The 20137-nt window shown below is 40.8% G+C and overlaps 1 long non-coding RNA gene across 1 annotated transcript in view; it reads left to right on the top strand.

Moving 5' to 3' along the window:
* The first annotated feature begins 21 nt into the window (after positions 1-21).
* Positions 22-20137, top strand: part of LOC123953813 — a 33570-nt gene continuing 13454 nt past the window's right edge. Inside the window, exons 1-2 of the long non-coding RNA XR_006820978.1 lie at positions 22-216; positions 9430-9576. This is a non-coding gene — a long non-coding RNA (uncharacterized LOC123953813). The remainder of the gene's footprint in view (positions 217-9429; positions 9577-20137) is intronic.

The following is a 20137-nucleotide window of genomic DNA, read 5'->3' on the forward strand; positions in this document are numbered from 1 at the left end:
GCCCCCACAGGTCCGCGCGCCCGCCTCTCAGCGGCGGCCGGGAGGAAGGTGGACGCAGCTCGGAGCGGAGCCAGGTGTCGCTGTGGTCCTCTGCATTTGGGCCGCCGCCGCGCTCTTCTGCCCTGTGGGTTCCAGAGAAACCCCGCCGAAATCCGGTGGACCCCGCCCCGGCTCTCCGCCTTCCTTCCAGGTCCTTCTGAAAATGTATTTATCGAGGTAGGAGGATAGAGAATATGTTATTTGACAGTTTACTAGCTTAACTTACAGCTTTTAAGTATTTATCACATGATATGTGAGCTTTCTTTGATACTCTTACCCGCGGCCTTTCAAATATTAGAGCTGGGTCTATTGCCAAAACCTGCCCTGGTCCAAGCCATCCCTGCCTCTGTCTGGATCCCAGTGAAACCTGCCTGTGGGTTTGCCTGGACTATTCACGCGGTTGCCAGACAGGTTCTTCCTAAATTATCCATCTGATCAGGATCCTTGCTTGCTTGACAGTCTTTACTGTGCATTGGATAACACCCCTCCACGGTATGGCCTCTATTTACTTTTCAGCTTCAACCCTAGCTGTCTGCATTTATGACTCCATCTCCTTAAACCCAAAGGAGTGTACCCTGTTGCCTGGACCTTCAGAACTCCAGCCTGGTAACCCTGCTTTAGTTTTACTCTCTGAGACCGCCTGTCTGCAGCCTGCGCAGGACCTCAGTCCCTCCTGCATCATGTTCTCTTTTCCCTCTGGACTTCTGTCCTTTAGCTCTGACAGACAGGCACTGGTGTTTTCAATACCTCAATTTAAACCTGATCCATAAAAGAAAAAAAAAATCACTCATCTAATATCTCCAGTTCTGAGCTTTTGCCCAGCAGGACTTTTCTATCCTGACGTCTTACCATTACTTCAAAGTCCGCTGGCTGCAAACCAAATCAAACTACTGCCCTTCCTAGTCTCTTTATCTGAACAGTATTCCCATCTCTCACAACCAGAGGAAGCACTTTGGAGTCATCCTTCCCTTTTCCTCTTCTATATCTAATGTAATATAATTGGTCAGGTCCATCAGTTTTTTGTTTTGTTTTGTTTTTCCTTCACATACATCTGTGGCTTCATAGCTGATGAGAAACCTGGACTCAGATCCTGGCTCCACTTCCTATCTCTGTGACATTGGGTGACAGATTTACCTTTTCTTGTGCCTCAGATTCCTCCCCTATGAAATGGAAGTAATAATCCTACCTCATAAGGTTCTTATGAGAATTAAATAAGTTTAATGCATTTAAGGCACCTAGGCTGTGTCTGGCCCATAAACAGCACTTAACACAAGTCAGCTATGTAGGGAAAATATTAAGAAAGACTGTTTAAAAGGAGCAAAAAGTGATGCCTGGGTGGCTCAGTCCGCTAGATGTCTAACTCTTGATTTCAGCTCAGTTCATAGTCTCAGGGTTGTGAGGTCAAGCCCTGCAATGGGCTCCGTGCTGAGTGTGGAGCCTGCTTCAGATTCTCTCTCTCCCCCTCTCCCTCTACCCCTTTGCCCCCTGCTCTCTCTCCCTCTCTCTAAAAAAATAAAAGGTGGAAAAGATTGCTGGGTGTCCTAATGGGAAGCTAGATATCGATCAGGTTATTTGAGTCTATGGGGTCTTTGTGCCTTTCATTATCTTTGAGCTGTTTTACACTTACACTTATAAGCTGCAGGATATTGACAATAATACAAATAATTCTTGTCCATAAATATGCAAATTATGTGTGTAAGAGATTCTGTAGATTAATAATAATAATGGATATTGACCAGCTTTGCCAGTTTTGTCTGTTAAGCAGATATACTCAAGTATTCCTAAATGCCTATTTAGTCTGGTACTTTGATTACTTCTTTGAATTGGTCACAACATCTTCCTGGTTTCTACATTAAGTAATGAGTTAAATGAAAAAGATTTTTTTTAAAGAGTTTATTTTGGGATCTCCTGGATGGTACAGGTGGCTAAGCATCTGACTTTTGGTTTCAGCTCAAGTGGTGATCTCAGGGTTGTGAGATTGAGCCCTGAGTCAGGCTCCACACTGAGCATGGCATCTGTTTGAGATTCTCTGTCTCTCTCCCTCTTCCCTCCTGCTCATGCTCTCTCGCTCCCTCTCTCAAATAAATAAATACATCTTTTTAAAAAAGATTTTAAGTCCTCTCTACACCCAACATGGGGCTCAAACTCACAACCCCAAGATCAAGAGTCTAATGCTTTACTGACTCAGCCAGCTAGGTGTCCTTTAAATGAAATTTTTGACCTGTGTGCATTCTCATCTGTATGAGAGTTGTGGTTATACAATCTTGTTAAAAATTATTCTTTAAGAACTACCATTAGGTGTTGCTAACTTCTCTTCCATTTTATTTCCAGTACCTACTTTTGCATCTTTCTGATGGACATATTTCATTTACTTCCTTATCTTCAGGTCAATCAGTCTGTATTGAAAAATTACCATTTCTAGTAATCACAAATTGATACAAATCTAAGTAATGTATACTATGAGCCTACAGATATATAAACCTTAAGGCAGAATTCCAAATAATGGCAATAGGGAAAAATTAAGAACTTTTAAAATTATGTTATGGATAACACCCTGCTACCAACTAACATTTATAAGAACATCTATTATTTGCTAATCTTCAAATTAATTTTTTATAATTATGAGCACATAAAATATTTCCTTAGTCTAATTACTTGATATCAAACCAATATATTTGAAATATGCATATACTTTTATTCAGTCAAGGTTAAAATCAAGGCAGAAGCTTAACCCCAGAATTAACATTTACAAATAAATGACCACAGAGCACAATTTGTTAACTTGGCCTTTAGCCATGGCATTTGCTCACTATATCCTTTCTGAGTATATGGTGATTATAACTGTTCATCTGTGTAATTATGGATGAAATATGATAACATTTCTTTCCAAGCTTTAGCCCAATAAAGATTGTCCTATGGTTGATCACTGTATTTTAAAGAGTTATGCGTTATTGTTCCAGAATGTTGCTCCCCCTCTTATTTTTTTCCATGCCCTCTGTCAAGAAGTGAGTTTCATTCCTTATGTTAAGAGTCAGCCTGGCATTTTGGTTTTAACATGACACCTTGAGCATCTAAACAGTCTGAGAGGATCTACACCAGATCACAGATGGTTAAATCTCCCAGAATAAGACTATTCCATACACTTTCTCCTCCTTCTCCAAGGCCCTCATTTCTTAGTCCATTTTATTTTGTTACATGTTTTTCATCATTATATATATATATCTTTTTTTCACACACACACACACACACACAACATACATATATTTGCCTGTATTTTCCAGATTTCCTTTAATGATATATATATAATCATTAAAGAACACATATATATAATAAAGTATATAAAGTTTCCATATATATGTTGGGGAAAAATCATGCTAAAACCAATAATTCAAACAATTACTGTTTACATTTTGGTATTAGCTCTAACCTTTTTTCTATCCATAGGCTTTTTGCTTGTTTTAAAATATTGCCTGTACAGTATTACTTGAATACCCAAACATGGTTATAAATATTCATTGTGCTATTATTTCATTTATTTTAAAACGTTTATTGGAGGTCTGCTTTGTTCCTACATGGTACCAGGTGCCCAGATTCCAGAGTGAGCAAATAGACATGATCCATGTCCTCAAAGAGCTTGTTCTTTAGCTGTGGATAAAGACATTTACCCCAAAATCATCATGAATAAATATATAATCATAAAATGTGATAACTGCTATTGTGTTAATAAGGATATAAATTCAGCTGCTCAAATAAAAACACAGCATAACAGTGCTGTAAACAAGATAAACATTTATCCCTCTGTCATGTAGCAGTCTCAGATTGCACGGAGATCCCGGAGACTTAAGCTCTTTCAGTCTGATCTTCCACCATCTGAGGAGTGTACCCCTCGCCGGTATGTCCAATATGGCTCTCTAATACTTCCACATGGCAGCCAGTAGCAAGAGTGAAAGGATAAAGGGCAAGATGCCCTTCTCTCTAAGAGAGTAGTCATTTTTGTGCCATGGCATGTGACAAAGTATGTGCTTCTTTAAGCATTAACTAATAAACTTGCAGTGAGTCTAATTTCAAATTTCATAGTGGTGATGAACATAAACCATGTATTAGATATATACAGGGGCACCTGGGTAGCTCAGTCATAAAGCATCTGCTTTCAGCTCAGGTCATGATCCCAGGGTCCTGTGATAGAGACCTGCATCGTGTTCCCTGCTCCTCGGGAAGCCTACTTCTCTCTCTCCTACTTCCCTGCTTGTGTTCCCTCTCCTCTGCCTCTCTCTCTGTCAAATAAATAGTAAAATCTTTAAAAATCTGATATATGTATATTACATATATGCAGAATGATTATGTGATATGAAAATGTCTGTGATTTCATTTACTGCCAATATTTTTGTGCTTCATTGCCTGTATTCATAATTGAAGCAAATGCTAAATTTCAGTTAGCAGTTCACAAAACACAGATGTAATTTTTTTCCCATTCTAGTTCACAGGCTCCGAGAATTCTATCCTCAACTTCTTTAGGTTAAGAACCTCCCACTTGGGGGGCGCCTGGGTGGGTCAGTGGGTTAAGCCGCTGCCTTCGGCTCAGGTCATGATCTCAGGGTCCTGGGATCGAGCCCCGCATCGGGCTCTCTGCTCAGCAGGGAACCTGCTTCCTCCTCTCTCTCTGCCTGCTTCTCTGCCTACTTGTGATCTCTCTCTGTCAAATAAATAAATAAAATCTTTAAAAAAAAAAAAAAAAAGAACCTCCCACTTGGGATGCCTAGGGACACAGTTGGTTGAGCCTCTGACTCATGGTCTTGGCTCAGGTCGTGATCTCAGGGTCATGAGATCAAGCCCTGTGTGGGCCTCCACGCTGAGTGTGGAGTCTGCTTAGAGTTTCTCTCTCCCTCTGCCCCTCCCCACTGTGCACACTCTCTCTCTCAAATAAATAAATAAATCTTCAAAAAAAACCCAAAAAACCCTAAAACGAAAAGCTTCTGTTTTAAGGGAACACCCCAGAATTTGCACATATCACATGTCCCCATATCCCATTGGTCAGAATTTAGATTTCTATAGGAGAAGCTGAAAAATAATTTTTATTCTAGTCAGCCATGTGCCCAGTTAGAAATCAGGGGTCCTATTTTGGGGGAGTTTTTTTTTGTTTTTTTTTAAAGATTTGTATTTATTTGACAGAGATCACAAGTAGGCAGAGAGGCAGGCAGAGAGAGAGGAAGGGAAACTGGCTCCCCACGGAGCAGAGATGCAAGGCTCAAGGCTTGAGGCTCCAGCAGAAGGCAGAGGCTTTAACCCACTGAGCTACCCAGGTGCCCCAGGGGTCCTATTGTTATTGAAAATGAGGAGAATGGATATTGGGGTGCCACTAACAAAAAAAGAAATTTACACTCTGAAAGAATTTAACAGGGAGTCCTAATTCAGATTATGGATTCAGGAAAATATCTCTGAGAAAGTGACAGTTAAGCTGAGATTTAAAATATAATTAATAATAGTGACAACACTTGTTACTTATTGAGTGCTTACTAAGTGCCGGGCATTCTTCTAGTTGCCACTAGTATTAATACAATCTCACAACCACCACACTCAATTTAGGATGACTGTTGAGGTTTTAGTGCTGAAAGACCTACATCCTGGGAAGCCCCTCAGTCGGGGGCAAACTGGGTGCTTGTCACTGTGTTGGTACTGTTGTTACCGTCTCCATTTTATAGAAAGGGAAACCAAGGTATAAAGAGGTTAAGTAAATTGCTCCAAGTTACTCTGCTAGTAACTGGCAGAGGCAAGATTTCCGTCTAGGAAGGCTGCTCCAGAATCTACCTGCTTCGCTACTGGATCAGTTTGCAAGGGCTGCCCTAATGACGTACCAGAGACTGGGGGGCTTAAACAACAGAAATTTATTTTCGTTCACTTCTAGAGGCTTGATGTCCAAGATCTAAGTGTCAGCAGCGTTGATTTCTTCAGAGGCTTCTCTCCTTGACTGGCAAATAGCCCCCTTCTCCCTGTGTCTTTACATGCTCCGTCCTTTGTGTCTGTGTCCTCATATTATCTTTTATAAGGTCATCAGTCATCGGATTAGGACCCACCCTAATGACCGCATTTTACCTTAATTACATCTTTGAAAACCCTATCTCTAAATAACAGTCACATTCTGGGGTATTGGAGGTTAGGGCTTCAAGATACAAGTTTGGGGAAACACAGTTTGAGCTCATAACAATCACTTCTGCTACCAGGCAAAGTGTGTGGGGAGTGTTCCACGAGAGGGAACTCTGTGTGCACAAAGCCTGAATCAGTAGACTGTCCAGTGCATTCAAAGAGTGAAAGCCTGAATCAGTAGAGTGTTCAGTGCATTCAAAGAGTGAAAGCCTGAGTAGCTAGCATTTACTGCATGTGCAGGAGGGTAGGCCAAGTCAAAGTGGAGAGGTAAGCAGGAACCGAGAGATGTGATGTATTGTAGGCTACGTTGAGATGGGAGGATTTTAGTGTACAAGGAAGCCCCTGGAGGGATTAAAGCAGGGGTCAGGCATAATCCAACTTAGATTTTAAAAGACAGCTCTGGTGTCTGTCTGGATACTAGACTGGGAACAGGAAGACTGGTTAGGAGCTTGTGGCTGGAGCCTGGGCCAGCATTGTTGGTGATGTGGACAGGTGCAGTAGTGGAGATGGAGAAAAGTTGGGTGTATATCACGTGGGTGAAGGTAGCACCAGCGAAACTTGCCAGTTCACTGGAGGGGACAGAAAAAGCCTGCGTCCTGCTTCCTCCACCTGGCAGAACCCTTTTTGTACATGTGTCCACCTTCCTCCCTTCAAGGGGTCAGGCACCGCTCTCAGCCCATAGAGATACATCTTATGAATGAAACTAAGCATGGTATTTCCACTTCCATCACCAGTGACTAGGCCAGTGCATCGTTCCCTGCTCTGTCCAGTGGCACTTATGAAAAAGTTTACTATGGGGCTTCTGAGAAATTTGCCTCACTAATAAAGGTACAATAAACCACTTATGAAATATTACTGCCAAAGATTTAACATAAATCTAGTTAAGTGCCTAAATCTAATTTTGAAGTTCACAAGAAATACGAAGACGAGAGGAACAAAATAAATGACATCGTGCGAAAATATATCAGAATGATTCAAAAGAAAAACACAATGCAACACAATGCAATGAGAATCAAATTGAGGGAAGTTCTAAATGAAAAGGGGCCAAAGAAACGTAAAACCGAATGCAGTGTATGAAACTTGATTGGATTCTGGTATAAAAAAGATAAGTTTTAAAATACATTTTAGGGACTACTGAGGAAACTTGAACTTGTACTGCATAGTAAGTGATACTAGGGAATTACTGTTAATTTTTCTTAAGTGTGCCGTTACTGTGGATCTGTAGGAGACATATTTATTCTCCAAAAAAAAAGGCTGTTGGGGTGGCTGGGTGGCTCAGTCAGTAAAGTGTCTGACTTTGGCTCAAGTCATGATCTCTGGGCCCCGGGGTCAAGCCTGATGTCAGGCATCAGGCATGGAGTTCATTGGGGAGCCTGCTTCTCCCTCTCCCTCCTCCCCTTCCCCCAACTTGTGCTCACTGTCTCTCTCTCTCAAATAAAAAAATAAAATCTTTATAAAAAAGGAAATATAGGCTGAATCGTGCAGGGGTGCAGTGCCATGATGTCTGCAGCTTACTTTCAAATGATAGAGGAGAAAGAGTGAAGAAGAGAGCTTGAGCAATTGTGGCATGTAGCAAAATGTTACCAATTGTTGAATCTAGGCGGCTGGTATAGGGGTCCTGGTTACTACTCAGCTTTTCTGTATGTTTAAGATTTTTCAAAATGAAGAGGTGAGGGGGCAGAGATACACCAGAAAGACACCTACCTCTTCTCCCTCTGGAGGTCGTCTGTTCTGAACGGGACACCTGTCACCGAAGCGGCCGCTTTGTGGCCCTGATGGAGACTAGCATGAGCATCTGGCTTAACCGCTGACCCGGCTCTGGGCCCTGCTGACATTAGCAGTAGCTGCGTTTGCAGCCACTGCAGCTGCCTTCCTCCCAGCCCTCTGTTAGTGAAACAAGCCATATTCCTTAGGACTTAAGCATTTGGGGTTGAGCCATTATCTCATGTGGAGACAGGGGAAAAAAGACCAGAGTAGTCAGGGAGGCAGCAGGGAAGACAGAAGGCCATGGTGGTACATGTATAAATCATAATTTGTGTATAGTTTTGCTCTGTTTATTAAAATATAACATAAATTTTCCCATACCATTAAAATTTACTTCTAGACATTTTTATTTAATGCTTTGGAGTAAGTAATACGTTCCTGTGGTAGGTTAAATAATGGCCACAGATTTTTTTTAAGATTAATTTTTTTTTTTTTAAAGAGAGGGACAGCACAAGCAAGAGGGGCAGAGGGGGAAAGAGAGAGAGAGAGAGAGAGAATCGCAGGCAAACTCTACCCTGAGTGCAGAGCCCGACTTGCGGCTGAACCCCAGGACCCCAAAATCATGACCCGAGTCAAAACCAAGAGTGGGACGCTTAATCAGCAACACCACCCAGGTGCCCCTAAATATGGCCAGAGGGTTCTTGCAGCTACTCTTGTCAAGAGGTAGAGTCTGTTCCCCACCCCTTGAAGCTGAGCTGTTTTTTTTGTTTTGGGGTTGTTGTTTTTTTGAAGCACAATTAGCTGTCAGTGTTACATTAGTTTCAGTTGTACAACATCATAATTCAACGATTCTATGCATTACTCAGTAATCATCACCATGTGTCGTCTCCCTCTGTCACCATACGACATTATAACAATATTTTATCACTGATTTTATTTCCTATGCTGTACTTTTCATCTCTATGATTCATTTATCTTACACCCGGAAGTTTGTACCTCTTAATCCCCTTTATCTATTCTATCCATCCCCCTCCACCCATCTTTCCTCTGGTAAACCACCTGTTTGTTCCCAGTATTTAACAGTCTGTTGGGATTCCTGGGTGGCTCAGTCAGTTAAATGTCTGCCTTTGGCTTGGTTATGATCCGGGGTCCTGGGATTGAGTTCCGCATCCAACTCCTTCCTTGCTCGGTGAGAAGCCTGCTTCTCTCTCTGCCTCTACCTGCCATTCCCCCTGCTTATGCTTTCTCTCCGACAAATAAATAAAATCTTGAAAAAAAAAAGTCTCTGTTCTGGTGGCTCTCAAAAAAGTCTTTTTTGTTGTTGTTGTTATTGTTTGTTTGTTTTGTTCTTTAGATTTCACATATAAGTGAAATCATGTGGCTTTTGTCTTTCTCTATCTGAAATCTGAGCTGTCTTTGACATTTGCTTTGACCAAGAGAAGATAACAAAAGTTAACATTGTGCAAGTTCCCCAGCATTTGCCTCAGAAACCTTGCAGCTTCCGCTTTCCCTGTCTTGAACAATTCTCTGTGTCCTCCATGTAAGGAAGTTGGTCTAACCTACCAGAGGCTTCGAAGTCATGGGGAGGAAAGCAAGAGCCGAGACCAACTGACAGCCATATGAACAAAGCCATCTTGGACCTTCGAGCCCACCACATCTCCCGGCTGAACGCTACCACATGACCGAGGCCAGGTAAACAAGCAGAAGAACCCACAGAACCAGGAGAAATAAAAAGTCGTTGTTATGTAGCAACTGATTATTAATTCAATTCCATGGTTTAAAAAATTTTAATATAAAAATAAACAAGTGAGGACTCAGATATTTGTACACAGATGTTCATAGCAGTATCATTCATGATAGCCAAGGGGTAGAAGCAAACCACATGTTCACTGATTGATGAATGGGTAAAAATAGTGTCTGTCCATACAGTGGAATATTATTCAGCCTTAAAAAGGAAAGAAATTCTGACACATGCTATTATGTGAATGAACCTTGAGGACATCATGCTAGGTGAAATAAGTCAGTCACAAAAGGACACACACTATATGATTCCTCCTATATATGGTACCCAGAGCAGTCAAATTCACAGAGCTAGAAGGAATGGTGGTTGCCAGGGCTGTAGGGGAGGGAGGGGGCAGTTATTATCCGATGGGTACAGGGTTTGAGTTTTGACAAGAGTTCTGGAGTCAGATGGTGGTGATAGTTGCATGACAATAGGAATGGACTTAATAATGCACAACTCTACCCTTAAAAATGGTTATGATGATAAATTTTGTTATATATACTCTACCACAATTAAAGATACCAGTGAAAGTTTTTCTCTGACCTATTCCATATCAGCCCATCTCCTCACTCTCCCATTACTCCTAGGTAACCACTATCATTAGTATGTATCCATGGTAGTTTAAAAACCATGTCCACAAATTCTAAAATAACTCCTTTCTTGGAGAGATCAGGATTAATTTCCTTCCCCATGAGCATGAAGTGTATTTGCTTCTAACAAATAGACCGATATTCCTCTTCTGAGATGAGGTGGTGAAAGGTCTGCCCCTGCCATCTTGGGATATCCGCCTCCACCCCACCCGTCACTTGCTCTGTGGGAAGCCAGCTGCCATGCATGGGAGCAGCCCTGTGGAGAGGCCCATATGGCCTCTGACACCTCCTGCCAGCAGTTAGGAGTGAGCTTAGTAGCGGACATTCCAGCCCCTTCAGATGACTGCAGCCCTGGGTGACAACTTCCGGGCAGCTTCACGAGAGACCCTGTCCCAGAGCCACCCAGGGCCACCCAGCAAAGCCACTTCCTGATCCCTAGCCCTCAAAAGTCCTATGAGGTATTAAATACTGGTTGTTTTAATCCATTAAGGTTTGGAGTAATTTGTTTTAGTGCCATAAATAACTAATACAGTATCCTTTCCTTTATTTATGCATAATATGCAAATATGAATATAGATTTCATTCTCTCCCCCACATTTTTACATAAAAGTATATTGTTCACATTATCATCATTTCTGTCATGGACACTTCCATAGAAGTTCATAGTGAGTTTCACCTTTTTTTTTTTTTGGTTTAGATTTTATTTATCTGACAGATAGAGATCACAAGTAGGCAAAGGGGCAGGCAGTGAGAGAGGAGGAAGCAGACTCCCTGCCAAGCAGAGAGCCCAATGCAGCTCGATCCCAGGACCCTGGGATCATGACTTGAGCCGAAGGCAGAGGCTTTTAACCCACTGAGCCACCCAGGCGCCCCCTTACCATTTTTTTTTATCAGTACATACTGGTTTATTTAACTACTCTTCTAGTGATAGACACTTGTTTTTCTCTATTCACTTCCTGTGACAACCAGTGCTTAAATTACTAGCTTTGTACATTATTTTTGCATGCAAATGCATAAATAAATTCCCAGAAGTAGAATTTCTGGGTTGAAATTACATTTTTAATGGATGCTGCTAAGTTCTCTTCAAGGGATTTATGGCATTTTGTACTCCTACTAGCTGTGAGAGAACCCATTTCTCCACAGCCTTGCCAAAAGTTTGGACATTTTTGCTAATTGGATAAGTAAAAAAGTATTTCAGTTTAGTTTTAATTTGCATTTCTCTTTAGAGTGAAGATGAAGGGCATCTGGGTGGTTCAGTCATTTTAGCATCTGATTCTTGATTTTGGTTCAGGTCATGACCTTAGGGTCCTCAGAATCCCACCCCGCCCTGAAACCCACCATACCCTACCCCCCGGCCCTGCACTGGCCTCCACACACAGCAGGGAATCTGCTTGAGGATTTTCTCTCCCTCTCAGCCTACTTACTCTCCTTCTCTCTCTCTCTCAAATAAATAAATAAATCCTTTTTTAAAATTCTTCATCTCCCTCTGCCCCTCTCCTCACTCCCTCTCTCCCTCTTGAAAAGTGAAAATGAGAATCTTTTCATACTTTTGAATGATATTCATAGTGAGAATATTTTTTATTCTTATATCCTTTCCTATAAATTGTCTTTTTTATACTTTAAATAATTTAACTTAAAACATGTGTCATTTGTTTGTCAATATTTTAAAAATGCATATTTTTTTCTTTTAAGTAAACTCTATGACCAACATGGGGCTCAAACTCAACCCCAAGATCAAGAGTCCCACACTCTACCAAATGAGCCAGCCAAGCACCCCTATTTGCCAATATTTTGACATAAGGCCAAAGCCTTTTCTTTGAGCCTGGTGCCCTCACTGGGGATCCTTACTATCTCTTTTTTGCATAAATTGCACCTATAATGTGTTATCCAAAATTTCAAATTTCAACTTTCTTTAAAGTGGCATGAAATCTTAAAGAGTCTTGAAAAGGACATCCAATAGAGAATTCTTCCACATTCTTTTTTCTTTTCTTTCTTTCTTTTTTTTTTTTTTTTTTTTTTTTAGTTTTGGGATAGAATTTAGTGATTCATCAGTTCCATGTAACACCAGTGCTCTTACACCAAGAGCTCTCCTTAATGCCCATCACCCACTTACCCCACCCCCCCCCCTCCAGAAATCTTCAGTTTGTTTCCTACAGTTAACAGTCTCTTGTGGTTTGCCTCCCTCTCTGTGTTCATCTTATTTTATTTTTCCTTCTCTTCCCCTATGATCATCTGTTTTTTTCTGACTTATTTCACTTAGCATAATACCCTCTAGTTCCATCCACATCATTGCAATGACAAGATTTCATTTTTTTGATGGCCGAGTAATATTCCATGGTGTATATATACCACATCTTTACCCATTCATCTGTCGATGGACATGTGGGCTCTTTCCATATTTTGGCTATTGTGGACACTGCTGCTATAAACATTAGGGTGCATGTACCCCTTCAAATCACTATATTTGTATCCTTTGGTTAAATACCCAGTAATGCAGTTGTTGGATTATCAGGTGGCTCCATTTTTAACATTTTAAGGACCCTCCGTACTGTTTTCCAGAGTACCTGCTCCAGTTTGCATTCCCATCAACAGTGTAACAGGGTTCCCCTTTCTCTACATCCACACCAACATCTGCTGTTTTCTGAATTGTTAATTTTAGCCATTCTGACTGATGTGAGGTGGTATCTTTTTGTGGTTTTGATTTGTGTATTTCCCTGATGCTCAGTGATATTGAGCATTTTTTTATGAGTCTGTTGGCCATGTGGATGTCTTCTTTGGAGAAATGTCTGTACATGTCCTCTGCCCATTTCATGACTGGATTTTTTGGGTTTTGGCTGTTGAGTTTCTTAAGTTCTTTATAGATTTTGGGTATTAGCCATTTATCTGATAAGTCATTTGCAAATATATTCTCCCATTCCATAGGTTGCCTTTAAGTTCTGTTGACAGTTTCCTTTGCTGTGCAAAAGCTTTTTATCTTGATGAAGTCCCAGCAGTTCATTTTGTTTTTGTTTCCCTTACCTTTGGAGACGTGTAGAGCAAGAAGTTGCTGCAGCTGAGGTCAAAGAGGTTGCTGCCTGTGTTCTCCTCCAGGGTTTTGATAGATTTCTGTCTCAAATTTAGGTCTTTCATCCATTTTGAATTTATTTTTGTGTGTGGTGTAAGAAAGTGATCCAGTTTCATCTGCATGTTGCTGTCCAATTTTCCCAACACCATTTCTTAGACTATCTTTTTTTCATTGGATATTCTTTCCTGCTTTGTCAAAGATCAGTTGACTATAGAGTTTAAGGTCCATTTCTGGGTTCTCTATTCCATTTCATTGATCTGTGTGTTTGTGCCAGTACCGTACTGTCTTGATGATTATAGCTTTGTAATAGAGCTTGAAGTCCAGAATTGTGGTGCCTCCATCTTTGGTTTTCTTTTTCAACAGTACTTTGGCTATTAAGATACCCAGGAATAAACCTAACCAAAGAGGTACTCTTTGTTTGTACTCTGAAAACTATAGAACACCTATGAAAGAAATCGAAGAAGACAGAAAGAAATGGAAAAACATTCATGCTCATGGAGTGGAAGAACAAATACTGTTAAAATGTCTATGCTAGGGGTGCCTGGGTGGCTCAGTGGGTTAAGCCTCTGCCTTTAGCTTGGGTCATGGTCTCAGGGTCCTGGGATAGAGCCCCGCATCAGGCTCTCTGCTCAGCAGGGAGCCTGCTTCTCCTCTCTCTCTGCCTGCCTCTCTTCCTACTTGTGATCTCTCTCTCTCTCTCTCTCTCTCTCTGTCAAATAAATAAATAAAATCTTTTTTTAAATAAATAAATAAAATAAAAATAAAATGTCTATGCTACCCAAAGCAATCTACACATTCAGTGAAATCCCTATCAAAATATCATCACCATTTTTCAGAGTTAGAACAAACAATCCTAAAATTTGTAAGGAACTAAACTGTCATTTCATAAGCTTTGCCCACTTTACTATGGGTTACAGGCCTTCCATATTGATTTATAGGACCTCTGTACACATGAGAGAGATTAACCCTCTGTCTGGGACACAGATTACAACTTTTTTCCCAGTTTGTCTTTGACTTTTCTTGTAGAATCTTCCCATGTAGAAATTTTAGAATATATTTAGAATATATTTTTATATAGTCAGACTTAATACTTATTTTTAAATTCTGGATTTTGAATCATCATTATAAAGACCTTCCCATTTAAAAATTTTTTAATCTTTGTTTTCTTCTAGTACTTCTAGAGTTTTAATTTTTATATTTCTGTGTCTTTCTTGGGTTTTGTTTTTTTTTTTTTTTGGAGCAGATAAATGTTGCAAAGACATGGATCCAGCTGTTTTCTTTGTATCTTTCTAGTTGTCTTGACATCGTTTACCCATGGGTCCACCATTTCCTCTTTGACTTAAGATGCTTCCTTTTCCATGGAATGAACTAATGTATATATTTTGTGTCTGTACTGTTCCATTTATCTCTCTATTCATATTCTAGTACTGTACTCTCAACTATTGCATAAAATATGTTTTCATGTATATCTGGTAAAACTGGTCCTTTCTTATTGCTTTTTTCCCTTGCCAGTGTTTTCCTGACCATTCTTGTTTATTTTTCCATTTGACTTGTAGGATCCATTTTTCTATTGAAAAGATTCTAAATGTATTTTTATTAGAATTATGTTAATTTTATATCTAAGTTATGGAAAGTAAATATTTTTAGTACATTGAGCCTTCATAAACATTTTTTTAAGATTTTTTTTTTTTTTAATTTGAGAGTGAGAGAGAGAAGCAGACTCCCTAAGCAGAGAGCCTGATGGGGGACTCAGTCCCAGGACTCTGAGATCATAATCTGACCCAAAGGCAGACACTTAACACACTGCACCACCCAAGTGCCCCCAGAAACATATTTGATGGCACTATTATAATTTACCTTAATGTTAGATATAACGCCATTGATTTGACTGTGCTCTTGTTATTTGATCCTTATGTTTTCCCCAGTTTTTGATTTTATAAATAATTCTTTGATGAACCACTATAGTTTAATCTTTGTCCATATCTATAATTTTATTACCTTGTGATAAATTCCTAGAAATAAAATCAGTAGTCAAAGGCTGTGGACTTTTGGGGCATCTGGGTGGCTCAGTCAGTTAAGCATCTTCCTTTGGTTCAGATCATGATCTCAGGGCCCTGGGATCTAGCCCTGCCTTGGGCTCCCTGCCCAGCCAGGAGTCTGCTTCTCCCTCCCCTCTGTGCCTCCTCCTATGCTCTTGCACTCTCTCTCTCTCTCTTAAATAAATAAAATATCCTTTAAAATGGGGGGGGGGCTTTTGAGATATCTGACACTGCCAAAATTCTTTTTTTTATAAAAGATTTTATTTATTTATTTGACAGAGAGAGATCACAAGTAGGCAGAGAGAGAGAGAGGAGGAAGCAGGCTCCCTGCTGAGGAGGGAGCGTGTTGTGGGACTCTATCCCAGGACCCTGAGATCAAGACCTGAGCCGAAGGCAGAGGCTTAACCCACTGAGCCACTCAGGCGCCCACGTTGCCAAAATTCTTAGCAAAGAAATTATGTACTCTCACAAAATATGGATGAAAGTGAGATTTATTAAATTTTTTTAAGTCTTGGTACCCTAAAATGTAGAAAGTGTTGTCTCACTTTTTCGTTTAGTTGATTATTAGTGAGATAGGACTTTTTTCTTTACAACATATTTAATTTTCAGTGATTTATTGTCAACATCCTTTATTTTTTTGTTAAAATCCTAGTAGTTTATTTCAAAGCATAATTTTTTCTGACCCATTTTTTAAAAGATTTATTTATTCATTTGCAAGGGAGAGTGAGTGTGCACTTGCACATACATGCACAAGCGGGGAGAGGGGCAGAGGGAGAGAATCTTCAAGCAGACTCACTGCTGAGTGCCCAATCCCTCGACCCATGAGATCATAACCTGAGCTGAAGCCCAGAATTGGCTGCTCAATGCTCTAAGCCACCCAGAGGCCCCTTTCCTTACCCACTTTAATGCTGATGGTCTTAATGTTTTTCTTTTTGATTTGTATGAGCTTTTATATATTAAGACTATCAAATCTATTAAGTCTTATCATATTTGTGTCAAATACTTTTCCACTTTGTTGTTTATTTTTAGTTGTTTATAACATGTTTTGTGTGTGCAATTTTCTTTATTTTTAAAAAGACACATATAGGGATGCCTGGGTGGCTCAGTCGGTTAAGCCACTGCCTTCAGCTCAGGTCATGATCCCAGAGTCCTGGGATCAAATCCCACATTGGGCTCCTTGCTCAGCGGGGAGCCAGCTTCTCTCTCTGCCTCTGCCTGCCACTCTGCCTGCTGGTGCGCTCTCTCTCTCTCTGACAAATAATAAATAAATAAATAAATAAATAAAGTCTTTAAAAAATAAAAGACACATATAAGTACTAACTAAATTAAATAATACAGAAACATGCATAGTGGAAAGTGAAATTTCTCTTTGCTCCAACCCTCTCACTTCTGCTAAGGGACATGTGTGATGATACTTTTTTTGACATTCAGAATTTTAAGCTTTCTTTGTTATCAAATATATGTAACTCATCCTTTGTTGATTTCTTCCATCAGTTTATGCTTAGAAAGACCTTTCCATACTGAAATCAGAGATGGAGGGGAGCCAAAGTGAGTATAGAGAAACTAGTCCGTGGAATATTGAGGTTGTCTGGGCAAGAGATTATTGTGGCTTGGAGAGGGATGGTGGTAGTGGACATAAAAAGAAAAGGACAAATCAGTATATAATTTGGAGGTCGGCTTGCTGACAGACTGATGGGAGGAAAGTAGTGGAGAAAAGAGAGAAAAGTAAATGATGGCTCCTAGATTTTTGGCATATGCGCCAGATAGAATGGGGTATCTTCTTCATTCCTGAGCTGAAGAATGTGAAGTCTTTATAGGGTGATTGAAGACATTTTGGAGCATGATACTTTCCCAGTGCTATTCATTGACATGTGATCCTTTTGCAGGATCCTTAAATACAAGCTGACATACCCTTCAGCTCTCTGTGGCTGCCCTTGGTCTTTTTTATTTCATTTTATTTTGTTATTTTTTTACCTGCCGTGTTTTAATGGGCCTGCCTACTTTGCAGGAATGTTCTTTTATGTTTACCAAAGTGTTCTTGAGTTTGTCTCGTGTTCTCATTGATGACTCCTACCTGGGTACTAAGATAGGCCAAGGTTTTCCATTTCCTAGTCAGTGGGAGCCTCCAGAGGAGTGTTCACAAACATGGGCGGGAGGTACTGCCTAGTGCTTGTTGCTGTTATCAGATTGTTGCAACGAGGGCCCTCAGGCAGTTCCTGAGGGCTGGTGCTGCATAACTCACCACCTCCTTTTATTTCAACATACGGGTCATCAAAGGAGAACCTAGTTTATGAGTGTGAGGCCTGGAATAGCTAGTTTGCAACTAATCAGTAAAAACACAGTCAGCAGGTTTGTTGTTGTTGTCCTTATTGTGCTGAACAGTGCCCAGTGAAGCTTCTAGTCCTCCTTGAACTTCACAAACAGGTTCAGAGGACACCATCATTTCTGTACATCACAGCAAAGTCAGAGTACCTATGGTAGGGGCAGAAAGAGAAGTCATTGCCACTGATCTCCCACCCTCTACAGTCAGTCGGATGCCTGCTTCTGACCACTCTCCATTACTGACCCAGGGAAGCGCTCTCTAGCTCCCTGCGGAAAGGACACACACCTACTCGTTTTTCTGACAAGTGATGGTGGCTTCTGTGGAGCTCTGCTTGCACACGCCTCCTCCTGATTCTTCTAGCAACCAGTAGAACATGCCAACAGAGGGAAAGGTTCATTAGAGTCAGAAATGTAGTCCGCGGTCTTTGAACAGCTCTTCTGGGCAAAACTAACTGATCTTTCTAGGGAAATAAGCAACCTAGGTCTTTCAAAATTTACATTCCAGCTGATCCACAATTCTATTGCATAATCAAAGGTGACACCTGCAGCCAAATTAAATGTTTGTCACTAAGGATATTTCCATCTGGCAAACAAAATACTATGTATTATATACTGCTCCCTCTTCCTGGAATGTCCTTGTGTGCTGTATCTTAAGGGAGGCCATTTGGCCATGTTCCCAACTCCCTGGCCTTTGACCAGCCACCTCCTGCCTCCACAGACTCCCAAGAGAGCTATGTGGGGGGACGGTGCTGGCAAGTGAACACTGTTTTTTCATGCTGTTTATACGAGCTCCGCTGCTGAGCTTGTCTGGATCACTTCAAAGACAAAGAGAGACATAGACAAACCCAACAAAAATGGTGGGACCCTAAACCTAGATCAAAGTGTTGGAGCTGCCGCCCAGGCTTTCCTGAGGCTGAGACTACAGGAAGAGACTCCCAAGCTTATCCTTGTTATCAAAAGCCCAAGTGCCCTTTTCCTACCTCACGAACTTCTACTCGTTCCATGAACCCCAGTTCCGAAGCCTCTTCCTCTGAATTTTCCTTGACCACAGCCCCATCCGAGAAAAATGAGTGGTTCCTTCATTTGTGATTCTGTTTGTGTTTCTCTTTGATCACTTTACTAGGTCTTATTGTGGTAATCTGTTCATATGGCCCTCTTCCCAGACACCAAAGGTAGACTCTGTCTTATTCCCCTTTTTATTTCCAGTGCCTGGCCAAGTGCCTGGCACTGGGAAGTGTTTGGTGTAGTGTGCTGAAAGCCATGTTTTTTGGCACTGGCAGCAAGGCACCTGGTCGTACAGTGTGTGCAGTGCACAAACGGGCCAGGCCCAGGCGGTGAGTGGGGCTGGTGTGGGATGGTTTGGGGCTGTCTCTGAGGAAAGGGAGCCTATGTTTTCCCAACAAGGCACAAGCTCCCAGGGGTGTATGAGCCCAGAGGGGGCACCTCCTAAATTGCGCCAAGATACTACATAGACTTGCATTCTTCCTGATTGCAGACTAAGTAGTTGTTCAATAAATCTTTTTTTTTTAAAGATTTTATTTATTTATTTGACAGAGAGAGATCACAAGTAGACAGAGAGGCAGGCAGAGAGAGAGAGAGGGAAGCAGGCTCCCTGCTGAGCAGAGAGCCCGATGCAGGACTCGTTCCCAGGACCCTGAGATCATGACCTGAGCCAAAGGCAGCGGCTTAACCCACTGAGCCACCCAGGCGCCCTGTTCAATAAATCTTTTAAAATAAAATTAATGAATGAATAAATAGAGGAGGTAATGATGAGTAATAAGAAGACTTACACTCTGTGATGTTTTGTTTAAAAATTCAGAAACAGGGATGTCTAGGTGGCTCAGTCGTTAAGCATCTGCCTTTAGCTCAGACAAACCAGACCCAGCAGAATGGCAGAATGTGAAGAAATTCAAGCTTGAAAGTAATAGTTTCCCTTGCGAAAAGTTTCCACTACTCATCTAATAGGCAAGCCTTACAGTTATCTGATTTTAGAGAACTTACTGTCAATTATGAATAAGAGGAATTTGAATACATTATGCTTGTCAATGTAGTATACTTATCCTCAGCTACAACTTAAAAAATGTATACAGTTGTACAACTTTAGACCTGGAAATTATCTATTGGGGGTTTTTTTCCAGCATTTAATACTGTCTATATGCTCAGTACAAACTAGGTATTAGAAGCTGTAATAAAAATTGACCGATGTCAAATACCTATTTAATAGCAGGTTTTTCATTTGCTAAAAGGGCATCTACTGTACCACTTTATCAGAAACAAGAAGAGGCAAAGTGGTCACTATGTTAGCAATTGGGATTTTATCCATCTTGCTCTTCGGTTTCCACTATGATCTTATATTGCCAATTTTTCAATGCAGAAGCTGTCATTTCTTTAGTTTTTCTCCCTGCTTTTGTATGTTCACACCCACTCACTGAAAATAGGCAATCAACTGTTTCAG

This window comes from Meles meles, chromosome 1, assembly GCF_922984935.1.
Source record: "Meles meles chromosome 1, mMelMel3.1 paternal haplotype, whole genome shotgun sequence".
Lineage (NCBI taxonomy): Eukaryota > Metazoa > Chordata > Mammalia > Carnivora > Mustelidae > Meles > Meles meles.